This window comes from Dreissena polymorpha, chromosome 13 (assembly GCF_020536995.1).
Source record: "Dreissena polymorpha isolate Duluth1 chromosome 13, UMN_Dpol_1.0, whole genome shotgun sequence".
Classification (NCBI taxonomy): domain Eukaryota; kingdom Metazoa; phylum Mollusca; class Bivalvia; order Myida; family Dreissenidae; genus Dreissena; species Dreissena polymorpha.
The window spans coordinates 19,203,394-19,214,288 of record NC_068367.1 but is presented as its reverse complement, the minus strand read 5'-3'; the positions used below and the strand labels follow the sequence as shown (position 1 = coordinate 19,214,288).

Genomic DNA, 10,895 nt, shown 5'->3' with positions numbered 1-10,895 from the left:
CCCCTTTAACATTATTCCTTATATTTAATTGTATTGTTTAAAAAGATAACTGTGTATATTTAATCATAATGGCTCTGTATATCACACTTGATAGGCCACTGCTGGGGCTTGAACCCAGAACTCATCTCACATTGTAAGATGCGTTTTTCAATTAAACTACAATGACTGTATCTTGTGAAGTGGAGCCAACATACACCCACATACCGGTAAGTGAAAAAATCATACTGGGCGTTTCTGACACATGTCGCATAACTGTTTACAACAAAAGATGTATACATAGATATATATACATAAATGGGTAAAAAATAAACCGTCTATTTTTTAATTTTTGTTTCATATATACACATTTGCTAGCAATGATTTATATTTATATCATGTTGAAATCATTTATAGACAGAATATTACTGAAACTGCAATAAACTATAAGATGGATAGATATAATGTTTCATTCCATCTAGTACAATGAACAAATGTTCTTTTGATGCCATTTTCACTAAGGTATAGGTATTGAATCCTGATATACGACTAAAAATGAAATGTATGTTGGTTAGCATGAAATATTCAACAAATCCTCATATTCAAGCTGGGTCATCACTAAGTGAAATAATTTGTGGACATATCATAATAGAAAAATGCATTTCATGCCTCTAGATTGCTTTATTACAGGGTTCCCAGCTTTTTGTATGAACAAAATTCCCTGATTTTTCCCTGATGGAAAATAAAACGTCCAGGATCATAATTTCGACCTTTTTCTTGTTTTAGACACCCTGAATAAAAAGCAGTTGCAAACATAACTTATTTTTAAAGCTACATGTATACTATAAAGTCACCATAGCCATGCAGAGGAAATAATTTTCTGTTTTAAGTGTATGGACTTCTCGAGACAAGTTGGGAAAGTCTGCCCAAACAAAATTCCCTGATTTTTCCCTGATTTCAGGAACTTTTCCCAAATTCCCTGACTTTTCCCTGACTGGAAAAATTGAAAGTCTTTTTCCAGGTTTTCCCTGATTTCCAGGTTGGCTGGGAACCATGTTTAACTATGATAAAATGTTCTTTAGATGCCATGTGTATTAATATATAGGTCTATTTTTCTGAGATATTAATGAAAATGCCTGTGGGTATGTGGCGAATATTTTAAAAAATCAACTTGATATATGGTGCTAACACGGTAAAATTGTATGAGCCCAAATTATAATAGATGAATGCGTATTATGCTTCTCTGCTTATACTATGACGACATGTTCATACAATGCCATTTTTATTAATATACATGTATATGCCAAATTTAATGAAAAAGACTTGAAAATGTGTGTCGCAAGATACCAAGTAAGAAATAAATCAGCATTTTTATGTAGGGTCTTCACACGGTAAAATTATTTGTGCCCAAAATAATAATAGATGAATGCATATTAGGCTTCAATGTTGCTTATACTATGACTACTGGTTCATACGATGCCATTTTTATAAATATCTATGCCAAATTTAATGAAATAGACTTGAAAATGTGTGTCGCCAGGTACCAAGTAAGAAAAAAATCAGCATTTTTATCTAGGGTCTTCACACGGCTAAATTATTTGTGCACAAATAATAATAGATGAATGCATATTAGGCTTCAATGTTGCTTATACTTGGACTACTGGTTCATACGATGCCATTTTTATAAATATCTATGCCAAATTTAATGAAATAGACTTGAAAATGTGTGTCGCCCGGTACCAAGTAAGAAAAAAGTCAGCATTTTTATGTAGGGTCTTCACACGGTAAAATTATTTGTGCCCAAAGTATAATAGATGAATGCATATTAGGCTTCAATGTTGCTTATACTATGACTACTGGTTCATATGATGCCAATCTTATAAATATCTATGCCAAATTTAATGAAATAGACTTGAAAATGTGTGTCGCCAGGTACCAAGTAAGAAACAAATCAGCATTTTTATGTAGGGTCTTCACACAGTAAAATTATTTGTGCCCAAGTAATAATAGATGAATGCATATTAGGCTTCAATGATGCTTATACTATGACTACTGGTTCATACGATGCCAATTTTATAAATATCTATGCCAAATTTAATGAAATAGACTTGAAAATGTGTGTCGCCAGGTACCAAGTAAGAAAAAATCTGCATTTTTATGTAGGATCTTCACACGGTAAAATTGTTTGTGCCCAAATAATAATAGATGAATGCATATTAGGCTTCAATGTTGCTTATACTATGACTACTGGTTCATACGATGCCATTTTTTAAAATATCTATGCCAAATTTAATGAAAAAGACTTGAAAATGTGTGTCGCCAGGTACCAAGTAAGAAACAAATCAGCATTTTTATGTAGGGTCTTCACACAGTAAAATTATTTGTGCCCAAGTAATAATAGATGAATGCATATTAGGCTTCAATGTTGCTTATACTATGACTACTGGTTCATACGATGCCATTTTTTAAAATATCTATGCCAAATTTAATGAAAAAGACTTGAAAATGTGTGTTGCCAGGTACCAAGTAAGAAACAAATCAACATTTTTATGTAGGGTCTTCACACAGTAAAATTATTTGTGCCCAAGTAATAATAGATGAATGCATATTAGGCTTCAATGTTGATTATACTATGACTACTAGTTCATATGATGCCAATCTTATAAATATCTATGCCAAATTTAATGAAATAGACTTGAAAATGTGTGTCGCCAGGTACCAAGTAAGAAAAAAGTCAGCATTTTTATGTAGGGTCTTCACACAGTAAAATTATTTGTGCCCAAAGTATAATAGATGAATGCATATTAGGCTTCAATGTTGCTTATTATATGACTACTGGTTCATACGATGCCAATCTTATAAATATCTATGCCAAATTTAATGAAATAGACTTGAAAATGTGTGTCGCCAGGTACCAAGTAAGAAAAAAATCAGCATTTTTATGTAGGGTCTTCACACAGTAAAATTATTTGTGCCCAAGTAATAATAGATGAATGCATATTAGGCTTCAATGATGCTTATACTATGACTACTGGTTCATACGATGCCAATTTTATAAATATCTATGCCAAATTTAATGAAATAGACTTGAAAATGTGTGTCGCCAGGTACCAAGTAAGAAAAAATCTGCATTTTTATGTAGGATCTTCACACGGCAAAATTGTTTGTGCCCAAATAATAATAGATGAATGCATATTAGGCTTCAATGTTGCTTATACTATGACTACTGGTTCATACGATGCCATTTTTTTAAATATCTATGCCAAATTTAATGAAAAAGACTTGAAAATGTGTGTCGCCAGGTACCAAGTAAGAAAAAAATCAGCATTTTTATGTAGGGTCTTCACACAGTAAAATTATTTGTGCCCAAATAATAATAGATGAATGCATATTAGGCTTCAATGTTGCTTATACTATGACTACTGGTTCATACGATGCCAATCTTATAAATATCTATGCCAAATTTAATGAAATAGACTTGAAAATGTGTGTCGACAGGTACCAAGTAAGAAAAAAATCTGCATTTTTATGTAGGGTCTTCACACAGTAAAATTATTTGTGCCCACATAATAATAGATGAATGCATATTAGGCTTCAATGTTGCTTATACTATGACTAATGGTTCATACGATACCATTTTTATAAATATCTATGCCAAATTTAATGAAATAGACTTGAAAATGTGTGTCGCCAGGTACCAAGTAAGAAAAAAATCAGCATTTTTATGTAGGGTCTTCACACGGTAAAATTATTTGTTGCCAAATAATAATAGATGAATGCATATTAGGCTTCAATGTTGCTTATACTATGACTACTGGTTCATACGATGCCAATCTTATAAATATCTATGCCAAATTTAATGAAATAGACTTGAAAATGTGTGTCGCCAGGTACCAAGTAAGAAAAAAGTCAGCATTTTTATGTAGGGTCTTCACACAGTAACATTATTTGTGCCCAAATAATAATAGATGAATGCATATTAGGCTTCAATGATGCTTATACTATGACTACTGGTTCATACGATGCCAATTTTATAAATATCTATGCCAAATTTAATGAAATAGACTTGAAAATGTGTGTCGCCAGGTACCAAGTAAGAAAAAATCTGCATTTTTATGTAGGATCTTCACACGGTAAAATTGTTTGTGCCCAAATAATAATAGATGAATGCATATTAGGCTTCAATGTTGCTTATACTATGACTACTGGTTCATACGATGCCATTTTTTATAATATCTATGCCAAATTTAATGAAAAAGACTTGAAAATGTGTGTCGCCAGGTACCAAGTAAGAAACAAATCAGCATTTTTATGTAGGGTCTTCACACAGTAAAATTATTTGTGCCCAAGTAATAATAGATGAATGCATATTAGGCTTCAATGTTGCTTATACTATGACTACTGGTTCATACGATGCCATTTTTTAAAATATCTATGCCAAATTTAATGAAAAAGACTTGAAAATGTGTGTCGCCAGGTACCAAGTAAGAAACAAATCAGCATTTTTATGTAGGGTCTTCACACAGTAAAATTATTTGTGCCCAAGTAATAATAGATGAATGCATATTAGGCTTCAATGTTGATTATACTATGACTACTGGTTCATATGATGCCAATCTTATAAATATCTATGCCAAATTTAATGAAATAGACTTGAAAATGTGTGTCGCCAGGTACCAAGTAAGAAAAAAGTCAGCATTTTTATGTAGGGTCTTCACACAGTAAAATTATTTGTGCCCAAAGTATAATAGATCCTGTACGAAAAAGTTTGGGCTGACTGTAACCAGATTATGTGCAGAATAAAATACACAAAATCTGTATAGAACCTGTGCAGAAAATATTTGGTGTCCATTAAAAATGAGTTGAAGCAGATTTCTATTTATAGATTTTTTCAATATAAACAAAGAACGAATTCTGTACAGATTTTACGAATTATTTAAATTAAGCAGAATTTTTTAGGGGCAGAAAAAAACCTGGGCAGAATTAAATGTGGGGTGAACCAAAATGTGAGAATGGGATTCTGTGCAAAATAAAATCTGTACACACAAAAAATTCTGTACACACAAAAAATTCTGTACAGAAAAATGTAGCAAAATGTAAAGCAAAATATATAGACTGTAAATATTAAACATTTTTATTTAATGATATTATGACATGTTTATATATATATAAGAAAAGTAACAAATACTGACAGTCAATAAAATAAAATAATTTACTCTTACACATCCCGTTAAGAAATAAATCCCTAAATACAACACACATTATTGTATCACTGTTATATGACATAAAAGCACAGTAAATAAAGTAAGTTTATGTTTTAAGAAATTACAGTTATTATATTGAGATGAAAATCCCTTTTTCTTCATTTGCCTGAACTAGACCCTGGTGAGGTACCATCACTCTGTGACTGCACTTAACTGAGCCAGTGGTCGTTGTCAGGGGAAAGTTGCTACACAATCTTTTTTGATAGTTGCTGAAAGCAAAAAATACACATAACTATTTTTAAATCATTTTGTTTAGTCAATCTGAATGAAATGATCATATGGGATCTACTAAAATTACAACTTAAATAACGCAACATGGTTCACCAACTTGCTTCTCTTTATATTTTGCTTTTCACATTATAAAATAAATTTGACATTTTTTCAAATGTAGGTCATTTCATAGCGTGTTTTATAAAAAGAGAATTTGTAATGTTGATTTAGTTACAAACCGCATTATATTAAGTTTTTGCTTCACACCTTTTAAGTGATAACAGCACCATTACTCTGTGACTGCACTTCTGAGGTCGTTGTCAGGGGTAAGTTGCTACACAATCTTTTTTGAAAATCGCTGAAAGCAAAAAAAATACAATTTACTATTTAACAAGGGACAAAATTGTCACAAAACCAGGTTTTCATTGTGAAAAAAAATCTGATAAAGGGAGAAAACTCAAACTGAACTTTTGAAATGACCAAAAAAAATTAACCCCCTTTGTAAGTTTTTTTTTTTTTTTTTAAAATCTATTTTTAGTCGTGGCGACCTTGACATTGGAGATATTGACGTGATTCTTTCGTGGGACACACCGTCCCATGATGGTGAACAAATGTGCCAAATGATTTTAAAATCTCACAATGAATGACATAGTTATGGCCAGGACAAGCTCATTTATGGCCATTTTTAGCTCATCTATTTTTTGAAAAAAAATTATGAGCTATTGTCATCACCTTGGCGTCGGCGTCGGCGTCTGCGTCGGCGTCGGCGTCGGCGTCCGGTTAAGTTTTGCGTTTAGGTCCACTTTTCTCAGAAAGTATCAATGCTATTGCATTCAAACTTGGTACACTTACTTACTATCATGAGGGGACTGGACAGGCAAAGTTAGATAACTCTGGCGTGCATTTTGACTGAATTATGTGCCCTTTTTATACTTAGAAAATTGACAATTTTGGTTAAGTTTTGCGTTTAGGTCCACTTTTTTCAGAAAGTATCAATGCTATTGCATTCAAACTTGGTACACTTACTTACTATCATGAGGGGACTGGGCAGGCAAAGTTAGATAACTCTGGCATGCATTTTGACAGAATTATGTGCCCTTTTTATACTTAAAAAATTGAAAATTTTGGTTAAGTTTTGTGTTTAGGTCCATTTTATTCCTTAAGTATCAAAGCTATTGCTTTCATACTTGAAACACTTACTAACTATCATAATGGGCCTGTGCAGGCAAAGTAATGTAACTCTGACTGGCATTTTGACAGAATTATGTGCCCTTTTTATACTTAGAAAATTCAAAATTTGGTTATGTTTTGTGTTTAGGTCCACTTTATTCCTTCAGTATCAAAGCTATTGCTTTCATACTTGCAACCATTATTAACTATCATTAGGGGACTGTGCAGGCAAAGTTATGTAACTCTGACTGGCATTTGGACGGAATTATGGGCCCTTTATACTTAGAAAATTGAAAGTTTGGTTAAGTTTTGTGTTTTGGTCCACTTTACCCCTAAAGTATTATAGATATTGCTTTCATACTTGGAACACTCGCAAACTATCATAAGGGTACAGTAAAAGGACAAGTTGCATAACTCTGGATGTCATTTTTACGGAATTATGGCCCTTTTTTGACTTAGTAACTTTGAATATATGGTTAAATTTTGTGTTTCGATCCACTTTACTTCTTAAGTATCAAGGCTATTGCTTTCAAACTTCAAATACTTTCATGCTATCATGAGGTTACTGTACCTGGCAAGTTGAATTTTACCTTGACCTTCGAATGACCTTGACTCTTAAGGTCAAATTATTAAATTTTGCTAAAATTGCCATAACTTCTTTGTTTATGATTAGATTTGATTGATACTTTGACAAAACTACTCTTACCTGACATACCATAATAGACTCCACCCAAACCATCGCCCTTGCCCCCCCTCCCCCCCCCCATTTTTTTTTTACGGTTAAAAAACACAACTATTTATTTTGATTATTTTATGTTTGAAATACCGTCCAACCATCGCACCCAAGAAACCCCCCCCCCCCACCCCCCCCACCCCCCCTCCCCCCACCCCCCACCCGAATCCCCCCCCCCCCCCCCCTAAATTTTTTTTTTTTTTTTTTTTTTTTAAGATCATATCACAAATTACCACCACACCCTCACACTATACCCCCCCCCCCACCTCACCCCCCCCCAATTTATGTTTTTTGAAACGGTTACAAAACACAAATATTTATTTTTATTATTTTATGTTTGAAATACCGTCCAACCATCGCACCCAAGAATCCCCACCCCCCCCCCCCCCACCCACCCCCCACCCCCCCCCCCCCCTCCCCGATTTTTTTTCCTTTTTTTCGCATTTTTGGAAGATAATGTAATAAATGTCCACACCCCCACACAATGCACCCCTCTTCTATCCACCCCTCCCTCCTTTGTGATTGAAAATGATAGTCCCTTCACCTTTAAAAAGAAAATAGATGAGCGGTCTGCACCCGCAAGGCGGTGCTCTTGTTGACCTTTGAACTCAAAGTGTGACCTTGACCTTGGAGATATCGACGTAATTATTTCGCGTGACACACCGTCCAATGATGGTGAACAAATGTGCCAAATGATTTTAAAATCTGACGATGAACGACATAGTTATGGCTCGGACAAGCTCATTTATGGCCATTTTTGACCTTTGAACTCAAAGTGTGACCTTGACCTTGGAGATATCGACGTAATTATTTCGCGCGACACACCGTCCAATGATGGTGATCAAATGTGCCAAATGATTTTAAAATCTGACAATGAACGACATAGTTATGGCCCGGACAAGCTTATTCCGCCAGCCAGCCAGCCAGCCAGCCCGCCAGCCAGCCAGCCCGCCCGCATTCGCCAATCTAATAACCAGTTTTTTCCTTCGGAAAACCTGGTTATAAATTACTTTGTTTAGCCAATCTGAATGAAGTGATCATATGGGATCTACTAAAATTACAACTTAAATAATGCAACACCTTTTAAGTGATAACATAGCTTTCGTAAATATGTAATTAAAAAAAAGGCTTTACATTTTGTGGCAGAGTAGTTATTCATAAATAAATCTAAGTATTGGTTACATTGCCCTTTCATTTGGTCACTGATTAGGCAATTGATTGTTACAACTATATGTTGGTTTTGTAAGATAGAGATACCTTTGACTGACTTATGTCTTTTATGTGAACATACTGCAAAGATAATTGGTTTCATCATTTATTTAAAATGTAAATCACCCACCAAAACAGATCTTTGTAACTGTTAAATTATATCATTAAATTAAACATAACATTATAAGATAACAATGTAAAGAAAAACAATACAAACCTGTTTAACAGTTCAAAGCATTTCCAAAAGGGCCGCTTCATAACTCACTGAATTCCTCTTTTAGAGACTTGTTAATACACAAAATGTTGATTTCCACATTCTAGTTAATTGTTTATGAATGTCCATCAAAGTATTCCAGGATATTGTTAAAACTTCAACTTTAAAAAGTCCCAACATTGCTTTGAAACTACATTTCAGGTCTTGCATGGATCTATGTTTACATGTTCAAATTTGGCTCCCAACCAATCAGAAGAGATTATACACATTCCAGCAAGCCAGTAAAGATAGCCCCAGTTTCACATTACAAGTATCAAGCAGGCAGGATTTGTTTGTTAGGGGTTTATGATTATTTTCAAGTGAACTGTTACAGAGGTGTATACAAGCACTGACATTACAATTTTTCATAGATAGAGTCAGAGGAAGGCAAACTAAACATTTAACCCCAGTGGAAATACATATACCATTAAAGCAAAGCAGTTTTCATAAGTCAGGGGGGGGGGGGAGGGGGAATTGAAAAACAATTTTCAATATGTATTCAACCCTAAATCAAGTTTACTGTAAGAACCTTAATTCAAAGATATTTTATGATTATAGTAGATCTACATGTACAAAGGTACAATTAAAAGGTAAATTATCATAACATACTCACATATTTTAATATTATGACATGTAATATATATACATGAATGGCAATTATTGTATAAATTGAACTGAACATAAATATTGTTTTTCTTGTATAGGGCAAATGTTTCTCATAATAAACATTTAGAAACTTGAATCAGGAGTCTATTTTTTTAATTATCTAAGTCCCATTTTGAAATTTTGTTTCAATAGTTTTCTAAGTCCAATATTCTGCCTTGCTTAATACTGCCAAGTACCAAAATTCTGTCTTGCTAAAATGCAGAGTGCTAAAAATCTGTCTTATAAAAATGAAAAGTATAAAAATTCTGTTTGGTATAGTAATATGTACAGATGAAATTCTGCTTCATTGTAATTCTGCTTAAAAAATCTGTACAGTTTTCCAGGCAGATTCTGGGTCTGTGTGCTCTTTGTACAGAATAAATGAATTCTGTCTTGATTCTGGGCAGATTTTGTACAGACTCAGTACAGAATCTGCAAAGAATTTTCGTACAGGATGAATGCATATTAGGCTTCAATGTTGCTTATTATATGACTACTGGTTCATACGATGCCAATCTTATAAATATCTATGCCAAATTTAATGAAATAGTCTTGAAAATGTGTGTCGCCAGGTACCAAGTAAGAAAAAAATCAGCATTTTTATGTAGGGTCTTCACACAGTAAAATTATTTCTGCCCAAGTAATAATAGATGAATGCATATTAGGCTTCAATGATGCTTATACTATGACTACTGGTTCATACGATGCCAATTTTATAAATATCTATGCCAAATTTAATGAAATAGACTTGAAAATGTGTGTCGCCAGGTACCAAGTAAGAAAAAATCTGCATTTTTATGTAGGGTCTTCACACAGTAAAATTATTTGTGCCCAAGTAATAATAGATGAATGCATATTAGGCTTCAATGATGCTTATTCTATGACTACTGGTTCAAACGATGCCAATTTTATAAATATCTATGCCAAATTTAATGAAATAGACTTGAAAATGTGTGTCGCCAGGTACCAAGTAAGAAAAAATCTGCATTTTTATGTAGGATCTTCACACGGCAAAATTGTTTGTGCCCAAATAATAATAGATGAATGCATATTAGGCTTCAATGTTGCTTATACTATGACTACTGGTTCATACGATGCCATTTTTTAAAATATCTATGCCAAATTTAATGAAAAAGACTTGAAAATGTGTGTCGCCAGGTACCAAGTAAGAAAAAAATCTGCATTTTTATGTAGGGTCTTCACACAGTAAAATTATTTGTGCCCAAATAATAATAGATGAATGCATATTAGGCTTCAATGTTGCTTATACTATGACTACTGGTTCATACGATGCCAATCTTATAAATATCTATGCCAAATTTAATGAAATAGACTTGAAAATGTGTGTTGCCAGGTACCAAGTAAGAAAAAAATCAGCATTTTTATGTAGGGTCTTCACACAGTAAAATTATTTGTGCCCAAATAATAATAGATG

The 10,895-nt window shown here is 33.3% G+C and overlaps 1 long non-coding RNA gene across 1 annotated transcript; it reads right to left on the bottom strand.

Annotated features, from left to right (window-relative positions):
• Positions 1-5,171: 5,171 nt before the first annotated feature.
• On the bottom strand, positions 5,172-8,914 carry LOC127856524 (uncharacterized). Its single transcript, XR_008038091.1, has 3 exons — positions 8,780-8,914; positions 5,718-5,808; positions 5,172-5,449 (listed from the first exon to the last, which is right to left on the bottom strand). It is a non-coding gene; the product is annotated as an uncharacterized LOC127856524 (long non-coding RNA).
• Positions 8,915-10,895: the final 1,981 nt, after the last annotated feature.